We start from the raw sequence: 14293 nt of genomic DNA on the forward strand, positions 1-14293 counted from the left end.
ACCCCCAGGGTTGCTAGAATATGTGGTCTCCTCTGTATCTAGCCTTCTACTTAGTAGTCTTGCATCTGTTTGGGAGGACCCCCACTTTTAAGAAGTTTTTTATGGGTTAAAAAGTTGAACAGACAGGATCCAAACTTGCGTGGGAAGTCAGGGAGGAAGCTCACAGAAGAGGCCATCTAGGATGGCCCCTCGGTCTCTCAGCTCTGGGGAGAGGGTGAGTGTGGAACCAGGGAACAGACAGGACTGGGAAGCCAGGGACGGAGTTCACTGGAAATTCCATCTCGGTGCCTCAGTCTTAGTGGTTCTGGGGACACAGTGAGTAGTGCGGGAACCAGGGAATAGACAGAAAAAATCCGACCTAGCCAGGATAGGCACACGAAGGAACATTCAGATGCCACCATCACCGTGCCTCTGCCACTGCTCAGATGTACATACACACCTGGTCATTACGTGTCTGCCCCACAAACCCCGTTAACACTTAAGACTACACCAGACAGTCCTAGGCAGAGCAGGCCCAACTATTTTTTCCCTTTGAAAATATATACCCCAAAACCTAACTAACTAGACTCTAACATCTCTACCATATTGAGTTAACACGTATGCCCCAAGAAAATAAACCCTAAAATAGACCTACCTCCAACCACCTCCTACACAACATAAATGGACCATTTAAAAAAAAATCAAGCCTGAAAACCCAGTACCCTAACCCATCCTCTGAAAAGGACAGTAGGTAAACTAAGGAAGACACCAGCAGCTGGGGATATAGAGAGAAATCCTAATAGATTCCCAAGTCCTCCAAAACATATGAACTCTATCAGTATTTAATGTCCTGGCAATGGAATTCAAAGAATCACTAACTAAAGAATTTAAGAAATACATAGACAAACAGTTCATTCAAATCAAAGAAGAACTCTTATCAGAAAATGAGAGTCCATACAAACAGAACTGTGGTAACTAAAAAAACAAGCTAGCAAGACACAGTAGCAGAATTATACCCAGAGAATCATATGGAAGAACTTGAAGACAAAATACAAGCCAGAAACAATAAAGAAGTCAACAAAAAAAATAAGAGACAAAACATTGGAAAATAAAGTGACGTACTTATTGAACAAAGACTAAAGAAATAACTAACGAATTGTAGGAATACCAGAAGGGGAGGAAAAAGGGATAGGTGAAGAACAAGTAGTGAGGGGAATAATAGCAGAAAATTTTCCAACCCTCTGGAAAGAAACACTGGTAGAAATCCAGGAGGCAAAAAGAGTTCCCAATAAAATAGACTCTAATAGACCAACACTATGACATATAATAATCCGAATGGCTAAAAACAAGAGAAAGATGAATTCTTTAAAGCAATAAGGGAGAAAAATGACCTCAAGTACAAAGGAACATAAAAATCAAACCAGATCTCCCATTTGAAACAATTCAAGCAAGAAGACAGTGGAATGATATATTTAAACTATTGAATGAAAGGAACTTCCAACCTAGAGTCCACTACCCAGTAAAACTCTCATTCATGTGGGAGGGAAGACTAAAAACCTTCTCAGACAAAAAAGAACTCACATTATTTGTGCTAACCGAACTGTCTCTAAATGAACTATTCAGTGATAAATTACACAATTCAAACACCCAATGGTAATAACGATAACCCTAATCGATACAATTACACATCAACCCTTCTATCAATAATCTCATTAATGTCAGTGTGCTAATCTCCCCTATTAAAAGACACATAGTAGAGGGTTGGATCAGAAAACAAAAACTGAATTTCTGCTGCCTGCATGGAACATACCTAAAAGTACAGGATAGACACTGGCTTAGAATAAAAGGATGGAAATCAATTAATCAAGCCAATGGAAAACAATAAAAAGGGGGAGCCATCCTTATATCAGACCAAATTTCATTCAAACTCAAGAAAGTGATCAGAGACAAAGAGGGTCATTAATTACTGATCAGGGGAACAATAGATCAAGAAGTACTAACTCTAATCAACATTTATGCACCAAATGCGAGCCAGCAAAATATGTAAGGCATTTGCTTGCAAACCTGGAGAAACATATGAAAGGAAATGTGATAGTAATAGGAGAATTCAATACATCATTATCACCATTAGACAGATCCACTAGGCAGAAAACTAGCAAAGACATAGGAGCCCTAAGGAGAAACTAGAAGAACTAGGACTAATGGACTTATCGGGCCTTCCACCCCCATAAAGCAGAATACACATTCTTCTCAAGTGCACATGGAACCTTCTCTAGAATAGACCATACCTTAGTATATAAATCTAACTTGCACAAAGTCACAAATATAATGATTATTAGAAGCACCCTATCAGATCATTATGCAACAGAGATAAAATTGACTGTAAAAAGAAGCTGTGGAGGAAATCCAACACCTAGGGACTGAACAACATGCTGCTCAACAACAGCTGTATCAAAGAGGAAATCAAGGAAGAAATAAAAAGATTTCATGAGACGAATGATAATGACGAGACAAACTGTCAGAATCTGTGGGACACAGAAAAAGCAGTAATGAGGGGGAAACTCATAGCAATACAGGCCCATGTTAGGAAAGAGGAAAATGACAAAAATAACAATTTAAAGGGACACCTTAAGATTCTAGAAAAACAGTTGCAAATAAACCCAAACACAACCAGAAGACAAGAAATAATAAAAACCAGAGAAGAAATAAACAGTATAGTAACTAAGAAAACAATACCAAAAAAATCAATGAGATCAGGAGTTGGTTCTTTGAAAGAATAGACAAACTTCTGGCAAGACTCATAAAAAAAAAACAAAAACAACAACAACAAAAAACAAACAAAAACACACTGAAATAAATAGAATCACAAATGAATGGGGAAAGATTACAACAGAACCTCAAGAAATTAAAGATATCATGAAAACTTATTATGAACAAATGTACTCAGTTAGGCTAGAAAACCCAGAGCAAACTGACAGATTTCTGGAAAAATAACATCTTCCAAGACTCCATAAGGAGGACATAAAAAGCCTAAGTAGGCCAATCACATCTAAAGAAATTGAAACAGTAATTAAGAAACTCCCCAAGAACAAAAGTCCAGGTCCAGATTCTACAGGTGAACTCTATAAAAAATTCTGAGAATAATTACTACCATTGATCCTCAGGCTCTACCAAAGCATTAAAAAGGTGGGAATCCTTCATCATTCCTTTTATGAGACCAATATTACACTCATTCCCAAAGATGACAAAGACACCACCAAGAAAAAAAAAACTACATAATAATCTAACTAATGAACATAGATGCATAAATCCTCAACAAAATCTTAGCAAAGTGAATCCAATAATACATCAAAAATATTATACACCATGACCAAGTGGGTTTCATCCCGGGGATGCAAGGATGGTTCAACATATGCAAATCAGTCAACATCATACATCACATCAACAACAAGAAAAACAAAAATCACATGATTATATCAATCAATGCAGAGAAAGCATCCGACAAAATCCAACATCCATTTATGATGAAAACACTCAGCAAAATAGGGCTGGAAGATAGTTACAGCAATCTATAAAAAGCCCACAGCCAACATTATCCTTAATGGTGAAAAGCTGAAAGCATTTCCACTAAGGTCAGGAACTAGGTCAGGGTGTCTGTCTCCACTCTTATTCAACATAGTTTTAGAAGTTCTAGCAATAGCAATCAAACAAAAGAAGAAAATCCAAAGGAAATTCCAAAGGAATCCAAATAGGGAAAGAGGAAGTCAAACTATCTGATGATATACATTGAAAATCCTAAAGATTTCGCAGTAAAACTCCTAGAAACAATGACAAATACAGCAAAGTAGCCAACTACAAAGTCAATACACAAAAGACAGTAGCGCTCCTTTATACAAATAATGAAGTAGAGAAGAAAGAGATTAAGCAGTCAATTCCATTTAAAATAGCATCCAATGTGTATGGAATCTATTATGCTGAGTGAAATAAGTCAGAGGGAGAGACATAGATGCAAATAGTCTTCCTCATCTATGGGTTTTAAGAAAAATAAAAGAAATTCTTGCAATAATTCTCAGAGACAAAGAGAGGAGGGCTGGAAGGTTCAGCTCACAACAAGAAACTCACTGCAAAGAGTGGTGAGTGCATTTAGAGAAATAACTACACTGAGAACTATAATAACAATGCAAATGAATGAGGGAAGTAGAAAGCCTATCTAGAGTACAGGCAGGGGTGGGGTAGGGAGGAGGGAGATTTGGGACATTGGTGTTGGGAATGTTGCACTGGTGAAGGGTGGTATTCTTTACATGACTGAGATTCAACTACAATCATATTTGTAATCAAGGTGTTTAAATAAAGATATTAATAAAAGTATTCATGAAAAAATAATATCCAAAAATATTAAGTACCTAGGAATCACTCTTATAAGAGAAGTGAAAGACCTATACCATGAAAACCTCAAATAGCTTCAGAAAGAAATTGAAGAGGACCTGAGGAAATGGAAGAACATCCCATGCTCATGGGTAGGTGTGGCCTCCCTGCCCCTGCAGGAACACCACAAACATGGGTTAATTTCTTGGAGGGAGTATGGGTTTAAAACATACAGACAAAGAACACACAAGACACACAGACAAAGAAAATGGGAAAAGTAGTGAGAGCCAGTTAGCTTCCGTTTATTGCAAAGACGGCAGGTATATATTATACATGGCGGGGTGTGACAAAGAGCAGTAAAAAGAAGTGTAGAGCAAACACTTTGTCTGAGCAACTTCTCAAGGCCTTTGGTTACACAGATAACAGTCCAATTTTTCCCCCCTAAAATTCCTCAAGTCGTCTAGCTACATAATTAACAATGATCCCCTAACATAACTCCCACTAGCACCTGGCTATATAGATATCAAAAATTGCTTCTCCCAACCCATGGGATATGTCTGGAATATGTTCTTTCTATAATATGTTTTTCTCCCAAGGTAATTGGCATCAGTGTTTCCTTTGGCTTGGATATGTCTAGAATATGCCCTGTCTAAACTATATTTTTCTCCCAAGTTTACTGGCATCAGTGTTCCTTTTGGCTTGTCACAATAAGCTTTTAGATTTACCTTAATAAAGGCAGGCTGCATCCTTGTTCAGGCCTCTTGAGACTGCTAGAGACTGTTAGGCCTCAGGCATCTGCTAGAGACTTACTAGGCTTCAGCTTCCCACAGGTAGGTAGAATCAACATTGTCAAAATGTCTATCTTACCTAAGCTTCTATGTATAGATTCAACACAATCCTTATCCAAATTCAGACATCATTTTTTAAGGACTTAGAACAATCATTTATAAAATTCATCTGGAACCACAAAAGACCCACATTAGCCAAATACATACTGAAAAACAAAAAGCTGGGTGGCATCTCTTTACCTTACCTGAAGCTTTACTATAAAGCCATAATGATCAAAACAGTATGGTATTGGAACAAAGACAGAGTCTCAGACCAGTGGGTGAGAATAGAATATCCAAGAATATACCCCCAAAAATACTGACATTCAATATTTGACAAAAGAGCCAAGAACTTTAAATGGCACAAAGACAGTCTCTTTAACAAATGGGTTTGGAACAACTGAATAACCACCTGTAAGAAAATAAAGATTGATCTATAGCTCACACCTTACACAAAAGTCAACTCAAAATGAATTAAAGACCTTGAAATCAGACTCTAATCTATAAAGTTCATTGAGGAAAAACTGGCAGAAGACTTCAATATCTATATATCAAAAAGTCTTTGAGAATAGAATGTCAATGGCAATAATTTCAGCATCAAACCTAAATAAATGAAACTACATCAAACTAAAAAGTTTCTGCATCTTGAAAGAAACCCGGGTTAAAGCTAGAAGACAATGGAATAGGAAAAATTTTTTTTCACTCAATATATGAGATAAAGGGTTGATATCTAGGATATACAAAGCACTCAGAAAAGTGAGCTCCTAAAAATCTAATAAAGCTACAGTGAAATGAGGAGAAGAAATGAATAAACACTTCTCAGAAGACCAAAAGATGGCCAATAGACACATGAAAACATTGCTCACCATCACTCAGTGTTAGAGAAATCCAAATAAAGACAACAACGAGGTACCACCTTATACCAGTGAGAATGGCACACATCAAAAATAACAGGACCAATCTCTGTTGGCTGGGATGTGATAAGAAAGGAATTTCTCATCCATTGCTGGTGGAAATGCTGCCTGATCCAACCCTATGGTAAACAGTATGGATAGTGCTCAGTAAACTCAGAATTAAGCTGCCATATGACCCAGAAATTGAATTACTGGGAATCTATCCCCAAGACACAAAGTATGTATGCTCTCCACGATTTATCGCAGCACTCAGCACAATAGCCAAGGTTTGGAACCCACCTTTGTGCCCAAAAACAGATGAGTAGATCATGAAGATGTGGTACCTATACTACATAGCAGTTAGAAATTATACAATCATGAATTTTGTAGCAATATGGATGAATCTAGAACATATTATGTTGAATGAAGTAAGCCAGAAGAAGAAAAAATACAGAATGATGTCATTGCTCTGCGGGATCTAGAATATATACTATATATACATATAATACTCATGAACAAATACAATGGCCTAATAGGGTAGAAATTCCAAACACCATAGTTGCCAGCATTTAGAGAGGAGGCACGTACAAATCAAGTGGAATAGGAGCAACACAAAGTCTCGACTATCCATTATATCATAAAGATACCAACAACAATGGAAGCAGCCATTTAGAGTGAACAGGTATGTTATCATCCTCTAAATACAAAGGTCTATAATAATGGCTTAAGGTATTTATCTACAGAACCAGGTGAAGAATAGAATAAAAAGCCAGAGACTCTAGCTGCAGTGATTACTAACAATATGTTTTAATGCCCTAATTTTTCCAAGTATAAAATAACCCTTTAGCTTCTGAGTCCACAGTCATTCTTGGAAATGAAAGGTGAACATCCTAATCTTACACCTTGGTGCTCAATCATACCAGATACCATATACAGTGTTCATTATGATAATGTCTTGATAAAATAATTTACCCATTTCTTTTTGTTTATGTCTTCTAGTAGGATCTAAATCATATGATCTTTCAGACTATTGAAACAGTCAACAGTGTACCATAGACTTATGTTACAGGTCCTATTCATCAAATACATCTTTACAAATCACCATTTCCTCTCTCTCTCTCTCTCTCTCTCTCTCTCTCTCTCCCTACTTCTTTTTCTCTTGTCCCCTTTTTTCTTCTTATTCTATATTAACTCAATTTAGGTTAAATAAAACCCACGCTGCCAGTTTCTCTTTAAGAAAGGAACCACTATACCTAAGATGCCTGAACAATCCTACATAGGGTAGCCACCTCTTATAGTCTGCACTACCACATTGCTTAGTATTCTAGATATGAAAACTATGCATATCCTAAAATGCTTTAGCCACTATCTAACCCTGAAACCTTCATTTAGCAATGAAGTGCCTAGCAACTGAAAACCTTCCAACTCCAATGCAACGGCCAACTTTTTTAAATTTTAACTTATTTCTACTGTATCTACTCATTTTTTTCTCTTCTCTCTTATCTTTTGTTCTTCCTTTCTTTCTCTTCTAAACTATATCTAAACTAATTATTTATATTTACTTAATTCAATTATTTCTTTTAAAAAAGATAATATTTTCACTTATCTGTGACATATGGAATGAAATGACAAAGGAAAGGAAAATATCAAAGGTGGGAACAATTCTTGTCATAGATTACAGAATGTATAGAAGAAAAACTTAAAGCTAGAAGTTGAGGATCTGAGAAATCATGTTCAGTTTCCTTCCCAAGTACCCCCCCCCCCCCGAGCAAAAAAAAACAAACAAAAAAACTCAAAAGCAAAGGAAAGGGCAAAAAAGTAATGCTTTACAAAACATAGTCCAGATAAGTCTGGTATTTTATTTAAAAACAGAATAAAAGAAATATAAATATTTACTCTTCTGTTTTTAATTTGATATTTATGTTAATATCAAAATACTCATTAAATTTTAAATTATATTAAGTTACTAATTTTAATAGAAAATAAATAAATATAGAGGTAAAGAACATACAGTATAGAAATTTGTTTGTTTTGGGGTCACATCAGGCAGCGCTCAGAGGTTACTCCTGGCTCTACACTCAGAAATCGCTTCTGGCAAGCTTGGAGACCATATGAAATGCCGGGATTCAAACCACCATCCTTCTGCATGCAAGACAAATGCCCTACCTTCATGCTATCTCACCGGCCCACAGTATAGAAATTTTTAAAAGTAACATGTAGTAGAGAGTCTAGAATTAAACCATCTAAATTCAAATTATAACACTATACACTAGTTGTGTTTATAGGTTATAACATTATAAACTAGTTTATTTTACTACACGCTCCCTCAATTTCCCAACTGGAAAATGTGGATAATAGTACATGAAAGTTAACATTTAAAAGATGATGGTTTTAAGATATCTATAAATCTTTTTTATTCATTTAATCCAAAAGTTTATCTAACCTTGAACCTAGGTGAATCTTTTAGTAATTTGTTCAGCAGAATATGTTGGAAAAGATGTGTTCTGCCCTATAAGGATTGATTAGAAGGAATACCTTCTGCTATTATAGCTTGGGAATCTCACTTTGTCAGCTTTTTTTTTTAATATCTTTATTTAAACACCTGATTACAAACATGATTGTGGTTGGGTTTCAATCATGTAAAGAACACCCCCTTCACCAGTGCAACATTCCCATCACAAATGTCCCAAATCTCCCTCCTCCCCACCCCACGCCTGCCTGTACTCTACTTCCCTCACTCATTCACATTGTTAGGATAGTTCTCAATGTAGTTATTTCTCTAACTTCACTCATCACTCTTTGTGGTGAGCTTCATGAAGTGAGCTGGAACTTCCAGCCCTCCTCTCTTTTGTCTCTGAAAATTATTGCAAGAATGTCTTTCGTTTTTCTTAAAGCCCATAGATGAGTGAGACTATTCTGCATCTTTCTCTGTCCCTCTGACCACCACAGGCAAAATCTGGCTGTTCTGAGGCTTCCTTTTGGAACCTTCTTTTGTTTGTTTGTTTTTGGGCCACACCTGACAGTGATCCTGGTTCTCCACTCACTCAGAATACTTTAAGGGTTGCTAAGGATTGAGCCTAGGTCAGCTGCCTGTAAGGTAAGCACATTACCTACTGTACTATCATTCTGGCCCCAATACATCTTTAATTGACTTCTGATAGATGCTGTGTGTGTGTGTGTGTGTGTGTGTGTGTGTGTGTGTGTTTCTGTTCAGCTCAGATGCCAGCTCTGGGATCAGTTTTCAAGATCTCCCCACCCTTAGCAGCAGTCTAACACATCTTTTTTTTTTTTTTTTTTTTGGGCCACACCCATTTGACGCTCAGGGGTTACTCCTGGCTATGTGCTCAGAAGTTGCTCCTGGCTTGGGGGACCATATGGGACACCGGGGGATCGAACCGCGGTCCGTCCAAGGCTAGCGCAGGCAAGGCAGGCACCTTACCAAACAAGTTTTTTTTTTTTTTGGGGGGGGGGTTTGGTTTTTGGGTCACACCCAGTGGTGCTCAGGGGTTCCTCCTGGCAGTCTAACACATCTTCATGAGAAACATTAGATCCATTTAACTCTCCGGTTCTTGACTAATTTGCATGTTCATACTGTTTTCAATAATCTTATCAGCAATGTTATCAGTCTTGCAGTTAGCTTTTATTTAGTGTGGTTATCTTAATGAGCTTATTTTATCTGCCAATTAGATAAAATAGAGCCTCAGTTATCATTCATATGTAATTTTGGTGGGGCCTTCCCAAGATGTTCTTTAGTTCAGCCTCTCCAGCCCATGTTTCTGGGCCAACTGGACCAGTGACTCAAAGCATAATCAAAAGGATCTGGGTGACTACAAGAAAGCACTCAACAGTGCTTGGAGGAACCATATGGTGTTGAAAATTGAGCTTGGTTAGGTGCATACTGAATATGCTCTCTAAGCTCTGTACCATCTCCCAGCTCCCTACCTGTGATTTAGAAGCAAGCTAGATGCAGGCTATCACTTTTAAAAAAGTGATAAAGTTCATTAAAGATGTAGTATTTTATTTTTATTAGTTTGCATCATTTATTAATATTATCAGGAATTTATTACTTGAAGCAATTACAGTGTTAATTATTTTTGTTGATGTTGATTATTTTTTCTGATCATTTGGCCTTTGTATAAAAAATTAGAAAATGAACATGATTAAAAATGTTCTGCCTTGGGCCCGGAGAGATAGCACAGTGGTGTTTGCCTTGCAAGCAGCCGATCCAGGACCAAAGGTGGTTGGTTCGAACCCGGTGTCCCATATGGTCCCCCGTGCCTGCCAGGAGCTATTTCTGAGCAGACATCCAGGAGTAACCCCTGAGCATTGCTGGGTGTGGCCCAAAAACCAAAAACCAAAAAAAATAAATAAATTTTCTGCCTTGCTTATTTACCTCCAAAATTTTTGTGTTGTTCTCACCAGAAAATAAGCATAGTCATATCAATAAATATTCTATCAACAAAATAAGCATAATATTATCAATTTTATAAAGATCTGATTTCAGTATCATCATCTGCATATAGACTTAATAGCCACCAGATGGAGACAAAGACTTTTAATTGAAATAGTAGGCCTTGGGGTGCAGATTGAAGAGACTATTTCTAATATTGAAGAGTGAGGACATCAACCTAATTTATTGATGAAACTTTCTTATTAGAGTTGAAGCAATTTAGTAATCCTAAATTCTTTCATTAAGTAAGTAAAGTAGGTACTATCCATTATATATGAATGATTAATTATGCCATAATTTATGCCATGATTCATAAATTATAAAACTGGGAGCCATCAGATGTTATGTGGGTGGCAGAAGAAATGATTACAATTTGTTACTTAATTACATGACATACTTAAAACACTCTTGATGGGTTTAAGTTAAAAATAATGGGGCTATAGTGGGTAAGATACTTGCATCGCATATAGCCAATTAATTATGCTGTAATTAATTATGCTGTAATAAATTATTACTCCTACATCTCATATAGTTTTCTGAACACTTTTAAGAGTTATTCCTGAGTGTAGAGCCAAGATTATCCCCTGATCTGCTGAGTATTGCCCAACTCCCCATAAATACATAAAAAGTTTGGTTTTCAAGAATTTTTAATCAGGTATAACATGAAAATACTATGAAAACTGCCATAGGATTCTAAAATCATTTAGATTGTAGGTATGATTTTGAAATTGCTTGTTGAATGTCTTAGCAAACAGAAAGATATGGGAAATTAGTAATGTAATTTGACAGATTTTATTTTTATTTGGGGGGGTGTAGGGCCACACCTGGCTGCACTCAGGGTTTACTCCTGGCTCTGCATTCAGAAATAACTTCAGGAAGGCTCAGAAGACCATATCGGATGCCAGGAATTGAACCGGAGTCTGTTTGGAGTTGGTTGTATACAAGGCAAATGCATATGCTATCACTGTGCTATTGCTCAGGCTCCAATTCGAAAGATTTTAAACTTGCAAAAGGCAACCAACTTGATAAAAGGACTAGGAGATGACTAAATGTTATGTTTTACTTTGGTTGCCTATAAATGCCCAGTGGTTTAGTCATACATTACTTTATAATATCTTGTAGATGTACTTAATATCTACCACTATTCAGCTTAGTTCTACTACAGAAGAGTAACCCTATTGATATGCATAGATTTCAACCATGAGTGGAAGGCCTTAAAAACAGGTTTTCCAGAGAAAACTTAGAAAATTCTGTCTCCATTACAGCATAGAAGCTGCTCTAGGCTATTGGTCTGTTTTATAAAACTGAAACCTGACAGCTCCATAATTATAATATTATTGGGTTCATCATTTTCTTTTCTTATTTTTTTGGTTTTTCGGGCCACACCCATTTGATGCTCAGGGGTTACTCCTGGCTAAGTGCTCAGAAATTGCCCCTGGCTTGGGGGAACCATATGGGATGCCGGGGGATCGAACCGCGATCGCGATCTTTCCTTGGCCAGCGCTTGCAAGGCAGACACCTTACCTCTAGTGCCACCTCGCCAGCCCCGGGTTTATTATTTTCTTAAAAACTATATATATAAAATATATTATATATATTGAAGAAATATTATATATAATATATATAATATATACATGAATGCTAGAATTATGAAATATTTCAGCCCAAAAAAATACCACAAAGAAGTGGTAAAAGTGGAACTGGAGTGATAGCATAAAAGGTAGGGTGCTTGCCTTACACACAATCAATTCTTGATCTCAGCATTCCATATGGTCTCCTGAGCACTGTTAGGAGTAATAACTGAGCAGAGATCTGGGAGTAACACCTGAGCATTGATTACTGGTTAAAATGATTCAGTTTATTATAAAATATAATATATAATAATATATAATATAATAATAACAGAGATCACTGAAATGATGCCATTCATGGAATATATATTTGATTATGTAGTATTAATAAATGCCTGATCCTCTATGGTCAGGGTTAAAAATACCTGACTGAATTGAACCAGTTTGTAGTACTGTGTAAATATAATTTGTGAATGTATTTTTTTAAATACTTTTGTGAATGTATTTTTGAGATAAATATATTTTTGAGAAACAGGCAATTGTTTAAACAAAAATTTAAAGTAATTTAAAAAAATAAACGAGAATCAAAGAATTTTAAATGGTGTGTGTGTGTGTGTGCGTGTGCGTGCGTGGTGCGTGCGCGCGCGCGCGAGCGCCAGTCACTGAATATGTTGTTACTTATTTCTTTTACTTCAGAGTATCTGAAGATTTTATTTGAGGGTCATTTTCCATTGTGGGTCTTTGTAGGAGACAGAACTCCATCTTTTATTACAGAAGTTGAGAGAGAACAGGACTTTTCTTTTTTTCCCTGTTCTGAGCAGCCTTGTTACTTCCTTATTATTTCTCAGCCATGTTCCCAGAAGTCTTGTTAGTTCCTTGACTTGAATATTGAAATGTTCCAGATGGTATTTCTCTTGAGAAATGACCAGAAGTGATTTTAATTCACATGACTCTATTTAGATTTTACATAAAATATGCTCCATTTCAATCATGTAATTTTATATATACTGAGGTAATTTAATTTTCTTGAAGCAACTAATAATTTAGTATGTCTTCCTTGATTTGTATTTATTTCAGAGGTATTTATTTTGAAAATATCTTTTTAGGGAAAAAAAGATTGTTAGTATACTTTCACATTTCATGAGAATTGAAAGTTTATAGAATATTGTATAGGATGAACACATGGTAAATTAAATTAAGCTAAAATCATAAAAATTTTAGGAATAAATTAATAACTTGTTGTGAGAAGCCATTTTTAGCAAAAGTAAATTGTTTGGGCTACAGAAACTTTTTTTTGCAAGATAGGTGCTACTTAATTAATGTTATATTATTCGTAGCTGTTAGCAAGAACATATTTTGATGTGTTTTGTTTCTCTTCAAGTGTGCTTTCACAAGCTATTTACAGAAGACTGGCTGACCTTTTCCTCAATGGTGTCTATAAAGAATGAGAAGCAATTAAGGAATAGAAATTAGTGTAGGGGTATTGTAACATGAAAATGTATTTTTAGGAATCATTAAATTCACAAAAAAAATCTAGAAAAATAGATGGAGCATGAAGGTTGTGGTTACCTACTGTGGCATCTTTGTAAAATTAAAGAAATAATGTTGAAAAATCAGTAAGATAATATCATCTGAAATAGCATTTATGGTTTTTATTGTATTTGTTTATTTCTATCACAAATCACCATCCTTATCATTGTGTGAAAATATTGTAGTAGAAAAAAAAGCAGGGATTATTCTAGTTGTCTATACAGAAGTTCTGGTTTGGCTTTGGCTAGGCCATAAGATGTCATTCGTAGGGTGGTTCCAACTTTAGATCTATGAGAATAATAAAAACAAGTGTTAGAAAAGCACAACAGAGGAAATAGGTAATAACCATAAAACTGTCTAATAAATATGTTTAATATTGTTTTTTTTTTCTGTTTATGCCAAAGAAGCTTATCTACCATGACAATAACTTCATATATCAACTTTTGGAGTCATTCACATATCTAACAAATGAAAAAAAAATCACAAGGCATGATAGTCTTTCTGAGTCCAAGTTTACAAATACAAACAATTATGTAAAATTTAGAAATGAAAGAGAATCAAAAAATTTCCTATTTCCTATTCCTATTTACTTCTTCCCTTTCTTTCTCCCTCCAATTTTTCCCTCTCTTCTCTCCTTTCCCTCTCTCTTCCCACACTCTTTCTTCTTATACCCCCATT

At 35.9% G+C, this 14293-nt stretch overlaps 1 protein-coding gene across 1 annotated transcript in view; it reads right to left on the reverse strand.

The window, feature by feature from the left end:
• Nucleotides 1-13727: 13727 nt before the first annotated feature.
• GC (GC vitamin D binding protein) overlaps nt 13728-14293 on the reverse strand; it is a 42564-nt gene continuing 41998 nt past the window's right edge. Inside the window, exon 13 of the mRNA XM_049789916.1 lies at nt 13728-13903. The gene's annotated coding sequence lies outside the window, so the exon portion shown is untranslated. The remainder of the gene's footprint in view (nt 13904-14293) is intronic.

Source organism: Suncus etruscus, chromosome 16 (assembly GCF_024139225.1).
Source record: "Suncus etruscus isolate mSunEtr1 chromosome 16, mSunEtr1.pri.cur, whole genome shotgun sequence".
Classification (NCBI taxonomy): Eukaryota; Metazoa; Chordata; class Mammalia; order Eulipotyphla; family Soricidae; genus Suncus; species Suncus etruscus.